Genomic DNA, 16,751 nt, shown 5'->3' on the forward strand with positions numbered 1-16,751 from the left:
CATTGTCTGTGACAGTTCCTGTATTCTCTCAACAATCAGTCAACAGACAAACGCCTTATTTACCTCTTTTAGCCTGATTTTAACTGCGCAGGTCACTCAGCTGTGCTCATCAGCACCAGCGACAGCTTTCCTCAAAGACGGCTGAAAGTACTTACAACATCAAAATATACCACAATAGTATATGGTTGGTTCTCAGAAATATTCATGTAACTTTACCGGTTCCCAGAACCGTTGTCCAGAATCCAAGCTTAAATTGAAATGATTAATAAACTACACATGGACACAAGGGTGCGAAGCAAAGCAAAGACATAAAAAAGGAATTTTTATATTGCCATGGCAAAAGGCATCTCAAACACAGTGCAATGAGATTAAACAGCAGAGAGGCAAGACCTGCTTTCATGGGTCCCCCTTATATACAACTTTTAGGTGCATCCTAAACCAAATGTATACGTGACCAACAGTATGAAACTTTTGTAGAATGGTACATCTCACTTCAATAACAGGAGCTATAGCACATAGAAAGACAGGATATACTATGTTCTTGCATTCCACGAGTAGAGTTGCTCCTGGTACTGACAGCCACCTGGTTAATATCTTCCTCTGCACACAGACACACACACATCAGAGTTCAAAATGTGTAACTTTTTCATGTTTGTTACTTACTTTGTTTTTTCAGACAAACGAATGTGTGCAGCTGAATGGGGCAGTTTTCTTTGACTTTTTTCACGTTTGGGGTCAACTATGATATGAAATGTGATTGATTACTTTAAAATGCCAGAATTCATGAGAAACATAGGAAAGTGATAAAAATATGAATTTTGGTATTTTTGGAATTCTCAAGGCCAGACTAAGGATTGTAACGTGAATCCAGACCAAGGCCAAAAAGCCAGACCAGTGAACACAATAGATCCTAACTAAAAAGCCTGAGAAGAGATCCTACACAAACCCAATTCCATCTATTCTACTTCTCAAACCCAGTCAAAGGTTTGCGGACAGCCTCAGGCCAAACCTATACAGGCATGCATAAAGTCAAATAACCATCGGAGAAACACAATAATCGATGAGGGTAAGGCCGGCCTCTTGGGTTGGTTGAGTTGAGAAAGGGTGGGGAAAGGTTGACGAGCAACAACTGACAGTGGTGAGCAGAAGGAGGGGAAGATAGGCTAGGGAACAGAGCGGGTTGAATGCAGACATAATTTGGTAAGTAAGTCAGTAAATCAGTAATTTTTTCCCCTTCATTTTACATCAGAAAATGGTGCAGCAAGCCTGGAAGTACTGCAATACCAGGCTGTTTGGCGGAGAGGATGTAGCAAGCCCTTAGCTCTAAATATCTGTTTAATATAGAGGACATATCAGGTATTAAACTGATAAGACCAGAATTTTTTTTCAATCCAAATCCTACCCATATCCATACCGAACCATTCACCTTCTCAAGGCCAGACTAAGGATTGTAACGTGAACCCAGACCAAGGCCAAAAAGCCAGACCAGTGAACACAATAGATCCTAGCTAAAAAGCCTGAGAAGTGATCCTACACAAACTCCATTCCATCTATTCTCGTTCTCAAACCCAGTCAAAGCCCAAACCAGCTGGGAGCCGGAAAAGGGGCTTGCTACGTCCGCTCCGCAGATGGGTCTGGTACTGCAGTACTTCCAGACTAGGTGCACCATTATCTGATGTAAAATGAATGAGAAAAAATTACTGAATTACTGATTTACTGACTTACTTACTTACTTACCAAATTATATATGCATTCAACCCGCCCTGTTACCTAGCCTATCTTCTGCTCACCACTGTCAGTTGTTGCTCGTCAACCTTTCCCCACCCTTTCTCCACTCAACCAACCCAAGGGGCCGGCCTTACACTCATCGAGCATTGTGTTTCTCCGACAAGGGTTTCCCGGTGCTGCTAGGCATTTTTTCTTTATAGCTCTCGTTTCTTGTAAGTCACACATAAATCTTTTGCCTTTGACTAAAGATTTCTGTGGAGCAGAACATCTATGTTGTATTTTTGTGAGTGTTGTTCTGGTAAAGCTGTGTATGCTTCAATGTTAAATGGGTAGTTTCCAGGAGTTGGGTCTTATTTGGTTATGTGACTTTATGCATGTCTGTATAGGTATGGCCTGAGGCTGTCTGTTACGCAAAGAAGATAAAAGTTTATTGCGTCTTGGAATTTTGGCTAAGATCAAGTTTTCTCTGGTCTGGTTTTGGGCTTTTACTGGGTTTGAGAAGGAGAATAGATGGAATTGGGTTTGTGTAGGATCGCTTCTCAGGCTTTTTAGCTAGGCTCTATTGTGTTCACTGGTCTGGCTTTTTGGCCTTGGTCTGGGTTCACGTTACAATCCTTAGTCTGGCCTTGAGAAGGCGAATGGTTAGGTATGGATATGGGTAGGATTTCGATTGAAAAAAAAAATCTGTTCTTATCAGTTTAATAACTGATACGTCCTCTTTGTTGAACAGATAATTAGAGCTGGGAGCCGGAAAAAGGGCTTGATACGGCCGCTCCGCGGATCGGCCTGGTATTGCAATACTCCCAGTCTTGGTACACCATTTACTGATGTAAAATGAAGGAGACAAAATTACTGACTTACTTAATTACCAAATTATATCTGCATTCACCCCGCCCTGTTCCCTAGCCTATCTTCACCTCCTTCTGCTCACCGCTGTCAGTTGTTGCTCGTCAACCTTTTTGCACATGTTTGGGGTCAACTATGATATGAAATGTGATTAATTACATTAAATTGCCAAAATTCATAAGAAACATAGGAAAGTGATAAAAAAAGAATTTTGTTACTTTTAGTCTTCTCAAGGCCAGACCAAGTATTGTAACGTGAACACAGACCACGGCCAATAAGACAGACCAGTGAACACAATAGATCCTAGCGAAAAAGCCTGAGACGCGATCGTACACAAATCCCATTCCATCTAGACCCAACTGCTGGAAATTACCCATTTACCATTGAAGCATACACAGCCTTGCCAGAGCAAAACTCACAACAATACATGAAAGTCATTGATGTTCCTCTCCACGGAAATCTTTAGTAAAAGGCAAAAGATTTTTTTTTTTTTCTTCGGCTTGTACTCCCTCAGCCTCTTGTTGTCTGTTTACTATTTATTTGTATTTGGGGTTTGTCTTTTTGTTGCATAAGTGTGATGTCTTTGTTTTCCTTCATAGAATGTCTGGGGTTTTTTTAGTTCCAATTGCTAATGTAAGGGTATATGGGTGTTGGTGGCGGGTAGGGAGCGATGTAGAGAAGGATTGTCATTTTTTGGGGACTGATTAGAAATGTGTTGAAAAGGTAAACAATTCATGAATAACTGAAAAGAAACCAGAGCTGTAAAGAAAAAAGAACACGCAGCACCCGGAAACCCTTGTCGGAGAAACACAATGCTCGATGAGCGTAAGGCCAGCCCCTTTTTTGGGTTGAGCAGAAAAAGGGTGGGGAAAGGTTGACGAGCAACAACTGACAGTGGTGAGCAGAACGAGGCAAAGATAGGCTAGGGAACAGGGCGGGTTGAATGCAGACATAATTTGTTTAGTAAGTAAGTAAGTAAGTAAGTCAGTAATTTTTTCTCTTTCATTTTACATCATAAAATGGTGCACCAAGCCTGGAAGTACCGCAATACCAGGCCGATCCGCAGAGCGGATGTAGCAAGCCCCTTTTCCGGGTCCCAGCTCTAAAAATCTGATTAATATAGAGAACGTATCAGATATTAAACTGATAAGAACCGATTTTTTTTCTCAATCCAAATCCTTTACATATCCATACCTAACCATTCGCCTTCTCAAGGCCAGACTAAAGATTGTGACGTGAACCCAGACCAAGGCCAAAAAACCAGACCACTGAACACAATAGATCCTAGCTAAAAAGCCTGAGAAATGATCCTACACAAACCCCATCCCATCTATTCTCCTTCTCTAACCCAGTCAAAGCTCAAAACCAGATCAGAGAACACTTGATCTTAGCCCAAAGGGCAAGAAGCAATAAACTTTTGTCTCCTTTGCGTAACGGACAGCCTCAGGCCAAACCTATACAGGCATGCATAAAGTCACACAACCTAATAAGACCCAACTACTAGAAACTACCCATTTAACATTGAAGCATACACAGCTTTACAAGAGCAAAACTCCCAAAAGTACATCAAACTCATTGATTATCCCCTCCACTTAAATCTTTAATAAAAAGCAAAACATTCATGATTCATGCATGACTGAATAGAAATTAGAGGTATAGGGAAAGAAAAAGAAAGAAAAGAAAAAAAAAAAGCAGCACAGGGAAACCCTTGTCGGAGAAACACAATGCTCGATGAGGGTAAGGCCGGCCCCTTTTTTCAGTTGAGTGGAAAAAGGGTGGGGAAAGGTTGACGAGCAACAACTGACAGTGGTGAGCAGAACGAGACAAAGATAGGCTAGGGAACAGGGCGGGTTGAATGCACACATAATTTGTTTAGTAAGTAAGAAAGTAAGTCAGTAAGTTTTTCCTCTTTCATTTTACATCAGAAAATGGTGCACCAAGCCTGGAAGTACTGCAATACCAGGCCGATCCGCAGAGCGGATGTAGCAAGCCCCTTTTCCGGGTCCCAGCTCTAAAAATCTGATCCAAATTCTTCACATATCCATACCTAACCATTCGCCTTCTCAAGGCCAGACTAAAGATTGTAACGTGAACCCAGAGAAATGATCCTACACAAAATCAATTAGTTTGATGTATTTTGGTGAGCTTTGCTCTGGCAAAGCTATGTATGCTTCAATGTTAAATGGGTAGTTTCCAGTACTTGGGTCTTATTTCATTACGTGACTTTATGCATGCCTGTATAGGTTTGGCCTGAGGCTGTCCGTTCAGCAGAAGAGATAAAAGTTTATTGCTTCTCGGCCTTTTGGCTAAGATCAAGTGTTCTCTGGTCTTGCTTTGGGCTGTGACTGTATTCACATTGCACTTCTTAGTCTGCCTTTGAGAAGGCGAGTGTGACGGAAAGGATATAAAAAAAAAGAAAGAAAAGAAAAAAGGGGCCGGCCTTACCATCATTGAGCATTGTGTTTCTCCGACAAGGGTTTCCTGGTGCTGCTCACCTCTTTTTTTTAATTTTTTTTTATAAAGCTCTGGTTTCTTTTAAGTCAAGGTTAAATCTTTGTCGGTTTACTAAGGTCTTCTCAAGGCCAGACCAAGTATTGTAACATGAACACAGACCACGGCCAATAAGACAGACCAGTGAACACAGACCACGGCCAATAAGACAGTCCAGTGAACACAATAGATCCTAGCAAAAAAGCCTGAGAAGCGATCCTACACAAACCCCATTCTATCTAGACCCAACTCCTGGAATCTACCCATTTACCATTGAAGCATACACAGCCTTGCCAGAGCAAAACTCACAACAATACATCAAAGTCATTGATGTTCCTCTCCATGGAAATTTTTAGTAAAAAGCAAAAGATTTTTTTTTTTCTTCGGCTTGTACTCCCTCAGCCTCTTGTTGTCTGTTTACTATTTATTTGTATTTGAGGTTTGTCTTTTTGTTGTGTGTTTTTGCGATTGTGTAAGTGTGACGTCTCTGTTTTCCTTCATAGAATGTCCAGGTTTTTTAGTTCCAATTACTATTGTAAGGGTATATGGGTGTTTGGTGGGGGATAGGGAGCAATGGGGAGAAGGATTGTCATTTTTTGGGGACTGATTGGAAATGTGTTGAAAAGGCAAACGATTCATGAGTGACTAAAGAGAAAACAGAGCCATGAAGGAAAAAAAAATTCGAGCAGTACCCAGAATCCCTTGTCGGAGAAACACAATGCTCTATGAGGGTAAGGCCGGCCCCTTTTATGGGTTGAGCGGAAAAAAGGGAGGGGAAAGGTTGACGAGCAACAACTGACAGTGGTGAGCAGAACGAGGCAAAGATTGGCTAGGGAACAGGGCGGGTTGAATGCAGACATAATTTGTTTAGTAAGTAAGTAAGTCAGTAATTTTTTCTCTTTTATTTTACATCAGAAAATGGTGCACCAAGCCTGGAAGTACTGCAATACCAGGCCGATCTGCAGAGCGGATGTAGCAAGCCCCTTTTCCGGGTCCCAGCTCTAAAAATCTGATTAATACAAAGAATGTATCAGATATTAAACTGATAAGAACCGATTTTTTTTCTCAATCCAAATCCTTCACATATCCATACCTAACCATTCGCCTTCTCAAGGCCAGACTAAAGATTGTAACGTGAACCCAGACCAAGGCCAAAAAGCCAGACCAGTGAACACAATAGATCCTAGCTAAAAAGCCTGAGAAATGATCCTACACAAAATCAATTAGTTTGATGTATTTTGGTGAGCTATGCTCTGGCAAAGCTATGTATGCTTCAATGTTAAATGGGTAGTTTTCAGTACTTGGGTCTAATTTCATTATGTGACTTTATGCATGCCTGTATAGGTTTGGCCTGAGGCTGTCCGTTCAGCAGAAGAGATAAAAGTCAAAAGTCAAAAAGACAAATGTCTCGGCCTTTTGGCTAAGATCAAGTGTTCTCTGGTCTGGCTTTGGGCTGTGACTGTATTCACATTGCACATCTTAGTCTGCCTTTGAGAAGGCGAGTGTGACGGAAAGGATATAAAAAAAAAAGAAAGAAAAGAAAAAAGGGGCCAGCCTTACCCTCATAGAGCATTGTGTTTCTCCGACAAGGGTTTCCTGATGCTGCTAGCCTTTATTTCTTTATAGCTCTGGTTTCTCTTAAGATATGCATAAATATTTCACCCTTTATGAAAGACTTCTGTGGTGAGGAACTTCAATGAACTTGATGTATTTTCATGAGCTTTGCTCTGACAAAGCTGTGTATGCTTCAATGTTAAATGGGTACTTTCCAGGAGTTGAGTCTTATTTGGTTGTGGGACTTTATGCATGCCGGTATAGGTGTGGCCTGAGGCTGTCCGTTCAGCAGAAGAGATAAAAGTTTATTGCTTCTCGGCCTTTTGGCTAACATCAAGGGTTCTCTGGTCTGGCTTTGAGGTGTGACTGTATTCACCTTGCACTTCTTGGTCTGACTTTGAGAAGGCGAGTGTGACGGAAAGGATATAAAAAAAAAGAAAGAAAGAAAAAAAGAAAGGGGCCGGCCTTACCCTCATCGAGCATTGTGTTTCCCCGACAAGGGTTTCCTGCTGCTGCACAGCTTTTTTTCTTAATAGCTCTGGTTTCTCTTAAGTCACGCATGAATCTTTTGCCTTTTGTTAAAGATTTCCCTGCAGAGGAAAATCAATGAGTTTGATGTATGTTTATGAGCATTGCTCAGCTAAAGCTGCGTATGTTTCAATGTTAAATGGGTTGGAATTCGGTCTTATTTGCTTATGTGATTTTATGCATGCCAGTATATGTGTGGCCTGAGGCTGTCCGTTAAGCAGAGGAGATAAAAGTTTACAGCTTCTTCGCCTTTTGGCTAAGATCAAGTGTTCTCTGGTCTGGTTTTGGGGTTTGACTGGGTTTGAGAAGGAGCATAGACATCATTTTTCATCGACCTGGCTCGTTTCCTGCCTCGGCGCAGTGTACTCTTTGCATTGTGTTTCTGTGGCGGTGAAAATGCGATTCCGCAAGATTCGTAGGCGGAAGATTACGCGTTCTACGAGCAAGGGAAAGCTGTTTTTCAGACAAACGTTTTTCTGCAGATGAATGGGGCAGTTTTCTTTGACATTTTTCACGTTTGGGGTCGACTATGATATGAAAAGTGCTTGGTCACTTTAAAATGAATAAATTCATAAGAAACAAAGGAAACTCATAAAAAATATGAATTTTCATATGAAATATGATTTTTTTCATCAAAGTTCAAAAATTCATAAGAAACATGGAAAAAGTGATATTCCCTAAAAATTCACTTAACAAAGTCTACTTTCATCTCTTTTCATCGAACTGGCTCGTTTCCTGCCTCAGCGCGGTGTGCTCTCTGCATTGTGCTTCTCTGGCGCTGAAAATGCGATTCCGCAAGTCTCAGCGCTCTACGAGCAAGGGAAAGCGGTTTTTCAGACAAACGAATGTGTGCAGCTGAATGGGGCAGTTTTCTTTGACTTTTTTCACATGTTTGGGGTCGACTATGATATGAAAAGTGCTTGTTCACTTTAAAATGCAACAATTTATTTTTAACACAGGAAAGTCATAAAAAATATGAATTTTCATATGAAATATGATTTTTTTCATCAGAGTTTAAAAATTCATGAAAACATGGAAAACATGATATTCCATGAAAATTCACTTAACAAAGACAACTTTCATCATTTTTCATCGAACTGGCTCGTTTCCTGCCTCAGCGCGGTGTGCTCTCTGCATTGTGCTTCTCTGGCGCTGAAAATGCGATTCCGCAAGTCTCAGCGCTCTACGAGCAAGGGAAAGCGGTTTTTCAGGCAATCGCTTTTTTGCAGCTGAATGGGGCAGTTTTCTTTGACTTTTTTCACATGTTTGGGGTCGACTATGATATGAAAAGTGCTTGTTCACTTTAAAATGAAAAAATTCATAAAAAACAAATGAAAGTCATAAAAAATATGGATTTTCATATGAAATATGATTTTTTTCATCAAAGTTCAAAAATTCATAAGAAACTTGGAAAAAGTTAAATTCCATGAAAAATCACTTAACAAAGTCAACTTTCATCATTTTTCATCGAACTGGCTCGTTTCCTGCCTCAGCGCGGTGTGCTCTCTGCATTGTGCTTCTCTGGCGCTGAAAATGCGATTCCGCAAGTCTCCGCGCTCTACGAGCAAGGGAAAGCGGTTTTTCAGACAAACGAAGGTGAGCAGCTGAATGGGGCAGTTTTCTTTGACTTTTTTCACATGTTTGGGGTCGACTATGATATGAAAAGTGCTTGTTCACTTTAAAATGAAAAAATTCATAAGAAACAAAGGAAACTCATAAAAAATATAAATTTTCATATGAAATATGATTTTTTTCATCAAAGTTCAAAAATTCATAAGAAACATGGAAAAAGTTATATACCATGAAAATTCACTTAACAAAGTCATCTTTCATCATTTTTCATCGAACTGGCTCGTTTCCTGCTTCGGCGCGGTGTGCTCTCTGCATTGTGCTTCTCTGGCGCTGAAAATGCGATTCCGCAAGTCTCAGCGCTCTACGAGCAAGGGAAAGCGGTTTTTCAGACAAACGAATGTGTGCAGCTGAACTGGGCAGTTTTCTTTGACTTTTTTCACATGTTTGGGGTCGACTATGATATGAAAAGTGCTTGGTCACTTTAAAATGAAAAAATTCATAAGAAACAAAGGAAACTCATAAAAAATATAAATTTTCATATGAAATATGATTTTTTTCATCAAAGTTCAAAAAGTCATAATAAACATGGAAAAAGTTATATACCATGAAAATTCACTTAACAAAGTCATCTTTCATCATTTTTCATCGAACTGGCTCGTTTCCTGCTTCGGCGCGGTGTGCTCTCTGCATTGTGCTTCTCTGGCGCTGAAAATGCGATTCCGCAAGTCTCAGCGCTCTACGAGCAAGGGAAAGCGGTTTTTCAGACAAACGAATGTGTGCAGCTGAACTGGGCAGTTTTCTTTGACTTTTTTCACATGTTTGGGGTCGACTATGATATGAAAAGTGCTTGGTCACTTTAAAATGAAAAAATTCATAAGAAACAAAGGAAACTCATAAAAAATATAAATTTTCATATGAAATATGATTTTTTTCATCAAAGTTCAAAAATTCATAAGAAACATGGAAAAAGTTATATACCATGAAAATTCACTTAACAAAGTCATCTTTCATCATTTTTCATCGAACTGGCTCGTTTCCTGCTTCGGCGCGGTGTGCTCTCTGCATTGTGCTTCTCTGGCGCTGAAAATGCGATTCCGCAAGTCTCAGCGCTCTACGAGCAAGGGAAAGCGGTTTTTCAGACAAACGAATGTGTGCAGCTGAACTGGGCAGTTTTCTTTGACTTTTTTCACATGTTTGGGGTCGACTATGATATGAAAAGTGCTTGTTCACTTTAAAATGAAAAAATTCATAAGAAACAAATGAAAGTCATAAAAAATATGGATTTTCATATGAAATATGATTTTTTTCATCAAAGTTCAAAAATTCATAAGAAACTTGGAAAAAGTTAAATTCCATGAAAAATCACTTAACAAAGTCAACTTTCATCATTTTTCATCGAACTGGCTCGTTTCCTGCCTCAGCGCGGTGTGCTCTCTGCATTGTGCTTCTCTGGCGCTGAAAATGCGATTCCGCAAGTCTCCGCGCTCTACGAGCAAGAGAAAGCGGTTTTTCAGACAAACGAATGTGTGCAGCTGAACTGGGCAGTTTTCTTTGACATTTTTCACATGTTTGGGGTCGACTATGATATGAAAAGTGCTTGGTCACTTTAAAATGAAAAAATTCATAAGAAACAAAGGAAACTCATAAAAAATATAAATTTTCATATGAAATATGATTTTTTTCATCAAAGTTCAAAAATTCATAAGAAACATGGAAAAAGTTATATACCATGAAAATTCACTTAACAAAGTCATCTTTCATCATTTTTCATCGAACTGGCTCGTTTCCTGCCTCAGCGCGGTGTGCTCTCTGCATTGTGCTTCTCTGGCGCTGAAAATGCGATTCCGCAAGTCTCAGCGCTCTACGAGCAAGGGAAAGCGGTTTTTCAGACAAACGAATGTGTGCAGCTGAACTGGGCAGTTTTCTTTGACTTTTTTCACATGTTTGGGGTCGACTATGATATGAAAAGTGCTTGGTCACTTTAAAATGAAAAAATTCATAAGAAACAAAGGAAACTCATAAAAAATATAAATTTTCATATGAAATATGATTTTTTTCATCAAAGTTCAAAAAGTCATAATAAACATGGAAAAAGTTATATACCATGAAAATTCACTTAACAAAGTCATCTTTCATCATTTTTCATCGAACTGGCTCGTTTCCTGCTTCGGCGCGGTGTGCTCTCTGCATTGTGCTTCTCTGGCGCTGAAAATGCGATTCCGCAAGTCTCAGCGCTCTACGAGCAAGGGAAAGCGGTTTTTCAGACAAACGAATGTGTGCAGCTGAACTGGGCAGTTTTCTTTGACTTTTTTCACATGTTTGGGGTCGACTATGATATGAAAAGTGCTTGGTCACTTTAAAATGAAAAAATTCATAAGAAACAAAGGAAACTCATAAAAAATATAAATTTTCATATGAAATATGATTTTTTTCATCAAAGTTCAAAAATTCATAAGAAACATGGAAAAAGTTATATACCATGAAAATTCACTTAACAAAGTCATCTTTCATCATTTTTCATCGAACTGGCTCGTTTCCTGCTTCGGCGCGGTGTGCTCTCTGCATTGTGCTTCTCTGGCGCTGAAAATGCGATTCCGCAAGTCTCAGCGCTCTACGAGCAAGGGAAAGCGGTTTTTCAGACAAACGAATGTGTGCAGCTGAACTGGGCAGTTTTCTTTGACTTTTTTCACATGTTTGGGGTCGACTATGATATGAAAAGTGCTTGGTCACTTTAAAATGAAAAAATTCATAAGAAACAAAGGAAACTCATAAAAAATATAAATTTTCATATGAAATATGATTTTTTTCATCAAAGTTCAAAAATTCATAAGAAACATGGAAAAAGTTATATACCATGAAAATTCACTTAACAAAGTCATCTTTCATCATTTTTCATCGAACTGGCTCGTTTCCTGCTTCGGCGCGGTGTGCTCTCTGCATTGTGCTTCTCTGGCGCTGAAAATGCGATTCCGCAAGTCTCAGCGCTCTACGAGCAAGGGAAAGCGGTTTTTCAGACAAACGAATGTGTGCAGCTGAACTGGGCAGTTTTCTTTGACTTTTTTCACATGTTTGGGGTCGACTATGATATGAAAAGTGCTTGTTCACTTTAAAATGAAAAAATTCATAAGAAACATATGAAAGTCATGAAAAATATGGATTTTCATATGAAATATGATTTTTTTCATCAAATTTCAAAAATTCATAAGAAACTTGGAAAAAGTTAAATTCCATGAGAAATCACTTAACAAAGTCAACTTTCATCATTTTTCATCGAACTGGCTCGTTTCCTGCCTCAGCGCGGTGTGCTCTCTGCATTGTGCTTCTCTGGCGCTGAAAATGCGATTCCGCAAGTCTCCGCGCTCTACGAGCAAGAGAAAGCGGTTTTTCAGACAAACGAATGTGTGCAGCTGAACTGGGCAGTTTTCTTTGACTTTTTTCACATGTTTGGGGTCGACTATGATATGAAAAGTGCTTGGTCACTTTAAAATGAAAAAATTCATAAGAAACAAAGGAAACTCATAAAAAATATAAATTTTCATATGAAATATGATTTTTTTCATCAAAGTTCAAAAATTCATAAGAAACATGGAAAAAGTTATATACCATGAAAATTCACTTAACAAAGTCATCTTTCATCATTTTTCATCGAACTGGCTCGTTTCCTGCTTCGGCGCGGTGTGCTCTCTGCATTGTGCTTCTCTGGCGCTGAAAATGCGATTCCGCAAGTCTCAGCGCTCTACGAGCAAGGGAAAGCGGTTTTTCAGACAAACGAATGTGTGCAGCTGAACTGGGCAGTTTTCTTTGACTTTTTTCACATGTTTGGGGTCGACTATGATATGAAAAGTGCTTGGTCACTTTAAAATGAAAAAATTCATAAGAAACAAAGGAAACTCATAAAAAATATAAATTTTCATATGAAATATGATTTTTTTCATCAAAGTTCAAAAATTCATAAGAAACATGGAAAAAGTTATATACCATGAAAATTCACTTAACAAAGTCAACTTTCATCATTTTTCATCGAACTGGCTCGTTTCCTGCCTCAGCGCGGTGTGCTCTCTGCATTGTGCTTCTCTGGCGCTGAAAATGCGATTCCGCAAGTCTCCGCGCTCTACGAGCAAGAGAAAGCGGTTTTTCAGACAAACGAATGTGTGCAGCTGAACTGGGCAGTTTTCTTTGACTTTTTTCACATGTTTGGGGTCGACTATGATATGAAAAGTGCTTGGTCACTTTAAAATGAAAAAATTCATAAGAAACAAAGGAAACTCATAAAAAATATAAATTTTCATATGAAATATGATTTTTTTCATCAAAGTTCAAAAATTCATAAGAAACATGGAAAAAGTTATATACCATGAAAATTCACTTAACAAAGTCATCTTTCATCATTTTTCATCGAACTGGCTCGTTTCCTGCTTCGGCGCGGTGTGCTCTCTGCATTGTGCTTCTCTGGCGCTGAAAATGCGATTCCGCAAGTCTCAGCGCTCTACGAGCAAGGGAAAGCGGTTTTTCAGACAAACGAATGTGTGCAGCTGAACTGGGCAGTTTTCTTTGACTTTTTTCACATGTTTGGGGTCGACTATGATATGAAAAGTGCTTGGTCACTTTAAAATGAAAAAATTCATAAGAAACAAAGGAAACTCATAAAAAATATAAATTTTCATATGAAATATGATTTTTTTCATCAAAGTTCAAAAATTCATAAGAAACATGGAAAAAGTTATATACCATGAAAATTCACTTAACAAAGTCATCTTTCATCATTTTTCATCGAACTGGCTCGTTTCCTGCCTCAGCGCGGTGTGCTCTCTGCATTGTGCTTCTCTGGCGCTGAAAATGCGATTCCGCAAGTCTCCGCGCTCTACGAGCAAGGGAAAGCGGTTTTTCAGACAAACGAATGTGTGCAGCTGAACTGGGCAGTTTTCTTTGACTTTTTTCACATGTTTGGGGTCGACTATGATATGAAAAGTGCTTGTTCACGTTAAAATGAAAAAATTCATAAGAAACAAAGGAAACTCATAAAAAATATAAATTTTCATATGAAATATGATTTTTTTCATCAAAGTTCAAAAATTCATAAGAAACATGGAAAAAGTTATATACCATGAAAATTCACTTAACAAAGTCAACTTTCATCATTTTTCATCGAACTGGCTCGTTTCCTGCCTCAGCGCGGTGTGCTCTCTGCATTGTGCTTCTCTGGCGCTGAAAATGCGATTCCGCAAGTCTCCGCGCTCTACGAGCAAGGGAAAGCGGTTTTTCAGACAAACGAATGTGTGCAGCTGAACTGGGCAGTTTTCTTTGACTTTTTTCACATGTTTGGGGTCGACTATGATATGAAAAGTGCTTGGTCACTTTAAAATGAAAAAATTCATAAGAAACAAAGGAAACTCATAAAAAATATAAATTTTCATATGAAATATGATTTTTTTCATCAAAGTTCAAAAATTCATAAGAAACATGGAAAAAGTTATATACCATGAAAATTCACTTAACAAAGTCATCTTTCATCATTTTTCATCGAACTGGCTCGTTTCCTGCCTCAGCGCGGTGTGCTCTCTGCATTGTGCTTCTCTGGCGCTGAAAATGCGATTCCGCAAGTCTCAGCGCTCTACGAGCAAGGGAAAGCGGTTTTTCAGACAAACGAATGTGTGCAGCTGAACTGGGCAGTTTTCTTTGACTTTTTTCACATGTTTGGGGTCGACTATGATATGAAAAGTGCTTGGTCACTTTAAAATGAAAAAATTCATAAGAAACAAAGGAAACTCATAAAAAATATAAATTTTCATATGAAATATGATTTTTTTCATCAAAGTTCAAAAATTCATAAGAAACTTGGAAAAAGTTAAATTCCATGAAAAATCACTTAACAAAGTCAACTTTCATCATTTTTCATCGAACTGGCTCTTTTCCTGCCTCAGCGCGGTGTGCTCTCTGCATTGTGCTTCTCTGGCGCTGAAAATGCGATTCCGCAAGTCTCAACGCTCTACGAGCAAGGGAAAGCGGTTTTTCAGACAAACGAATGTGTGCAGCTGAACTGGGCAGTTTTCTTTGACTTTTTTCACATGTTTGGGGTCGACTATGATATGAAAAGTGCTTGTTCACTTTAAAATGAAAAAATTCATAAGAAACAAATGAAAGTCATAAAAAATATGGATTTTCATATGAAATATGATTTTTTTCATCAAATTTCAAAAATTCATAAGAAACTTGGAAAAAGTTAAATTCCATGAAAAATCACTTAACAAAGTCAACTTTCATCATTTTTCATCGAACTGGCTCTTTTCCTGCCTCAGCGCGGTGTGCTCTCTGCATTGTGCTTCTCTGGCGCTGAAAATGCGATTCCGCAAGTCTCAGCGCTCTACGAGCAAGAGAAAGCGGTTTTTCAGACAAACGAATGTGTGCAGCTGAACTGGGCAGTTTTCTTTGACTTTTTTCACATGTTTGGGGTCGACTATGATATGAAAAGTGCTTGGTCACTTTAAAATGAAAAAATTCATAAGAAACAAAGGAAACTCATAAAAAATATAAATTTTCATATGAAATATGATTTTTTTCATCAAAGTTCAAAAATTCATAAGAAACATGGAAAAAGTTATATACCATGAAAATTCACTTAACAAAGTCATCTTTCATCATTTTTCATCGAACTGGCTCGTTTCCTGCCTCAGCGCGGTGTGCTCTCTGCATTGTGCTTCTCTGGCGCTGAAAATGCGATTCCGCAAGTCTCAGCGCTCTACGAGCAAGGGAAAGCGGTTTTTCAGACAAACGAATGTGTGCAGCTGAACTGGGCAGTTTTCTTTGACTTTTTTCACATGTTTGGGGTCGACTATGATATGAAAAGTGCTTGGTCACTTTAAAATGAAAAAATTCATAAGAAACAAAGGAAACTCATAAAAAATATAAATTTTCATATGAAATATGATTTTTTTCATCAAAGTTCAAAAATTCATAAGAAACATGGAAAAAGTTATATACCATGAAAATTCACTTAACAAAGTCATCTTTCATCATTTTTCATCGAACTGGCTCGTTTCCTGCTTCGGCGCGGTGTGCTCTCTGCATTGTGCTTCTCTGGCGCTGAAAATGCGATTCCGCAAGTCTCAGCGCTCTACGAGCAAGGGAAAGCGGTTTTTCAGACAAACGAATGTGTGCAGCTGAACTGGGCAGTTTTCTTTGACTTTTTTCACATGTTTGGGGTCGACTATGATATGAAAAGTGCTTGGTCACTTTAAAATGAAAAAATTCATAAGAAACAAATGAAAGTCATAAAAAATATGGATTTTCATATGAAATATGATTTTTTTCATCAAAGTTCAAAAATTCATAAGAAACATGGAAAAAGTTATATACCATGAAAATTCACTTAACAAAGTCATCTTTCATCATTTTTCATCGAACTGGCTCGTTTCCTGCCTCAGCGCGGTGTGCTCTCTGCATTGTGCTTCTCTGGCGCTGAAAATGCGATTCCGCAAGTCTCAGCGCTCTACGAGCAAGGCAAAGCGGTTTTTCAGACAAACGAAAGTGAGCAGCTGAATGGGGCAGTTTTCTTTGACTTTTTTCACATGTTTGGGGTCGACTATGATATGAAAAGTGCTTGGTCACTTTAAAATGAAAAAATTCATAAGAAACAAAGGAAACTCATAAAAAATATAAATTTTCATATGAAATATGATTTTTTTCATCAAAGTTCAAAAAGTCATAATAAACATGGAAAAAGTTATATACCATGAAAATTCACTTAACAAAGTCATCTTTCATCATTTTTCATCGAACTGGCTCGTTTCCTGCTTCGGCGCGGTGTGCTCTCTGCATTGTGCTTCTCTGGCGCTGAAAATGCGATTCCGCAAGTCTCAGCGCTCTACGAGCAAGGGAAAGCGGTTTTTCAGACAAACGAATGTGTGCAGCTGAACTGGGCAGTTTTCTTTGACTTTTTTCACATGTTTGGGGTCGACTATGATATGAAAAGTGCTTGGTCACTTTAAAATGAAAAAATTCATAAGAAACAAAGGAAACTCATAAAAAATATAAAT

At 38.8% G+C, this 16,751-nt stretch overlaps 2 non-coding genes and 3 pseudogenes across 2 annotated transcripts; 2 read left to right on the forward strand and 3 right to left on the reverse strand.

The window, feature by feature from the left end:
- Window positions 1-2,391: 2,391 nt before the first annotated feature.
- On the forward strand, window positions 2,392-2,551 carry LOC131344777 (U2 spliceosomal RNA; annotated as a pseudogene).
- Window positions 2,552-2,970: 419 nt separating this feature from the next.
- LOC131344792 (U5 spliceosomal RNA) lies at window positions 2,971-3,081 on the reverse strand. Its single transcript, XR_009203387.1, has one exon. It is a non-coding gene; the product is annotated as a U5 spliceosomal RNA (small nuclear RNA).
- A 510-nt stretch (window positions 3,082-3,591) lies between these two features.
- Window positions 3,592-3,803, reverse strand: LOC131344763 (U2 spliceosomal RNA; annotated as a pseudogene).
- Window positions 3,804-5,980: 2,177 nt separating this feature from the next.
- LOC131344756 (U2 spliceosomal RNA) lies at window positions 5,981-6,192 on the reverse strand (annotated as a pseudogene).
- Window positions 6,193-7,151: 959 nt separating this feature from the next.
- Window positions 7,152-7,266, forward strand: LOC131344781 (U5 spliceosomal RNA). The gene has a single exon (XR_009203385.1). It is a non-coding gene; the product is annotated as a U5 spliceosomal RNA (small nuclear RNA).
- Window positions 7,267-16,751: the final 9,485 nt, after the last annotated feature.

The sequence above is a fragment of the Hemibagrus wyckioides genome, linkage group LG02, assembly GCF_019097595.1.
Source record: "Hemibagrus wyckioides isolate EC202008001 linkage group LG02, SWU_Hwy_1.0, whole genome shotgun sequence".
NCBI lineage: Eukaryota > Metazoa > Chordata > Actinopteri > Siluriformes > Bagridae > Hemibagrus > Hemibagrus wyckioides.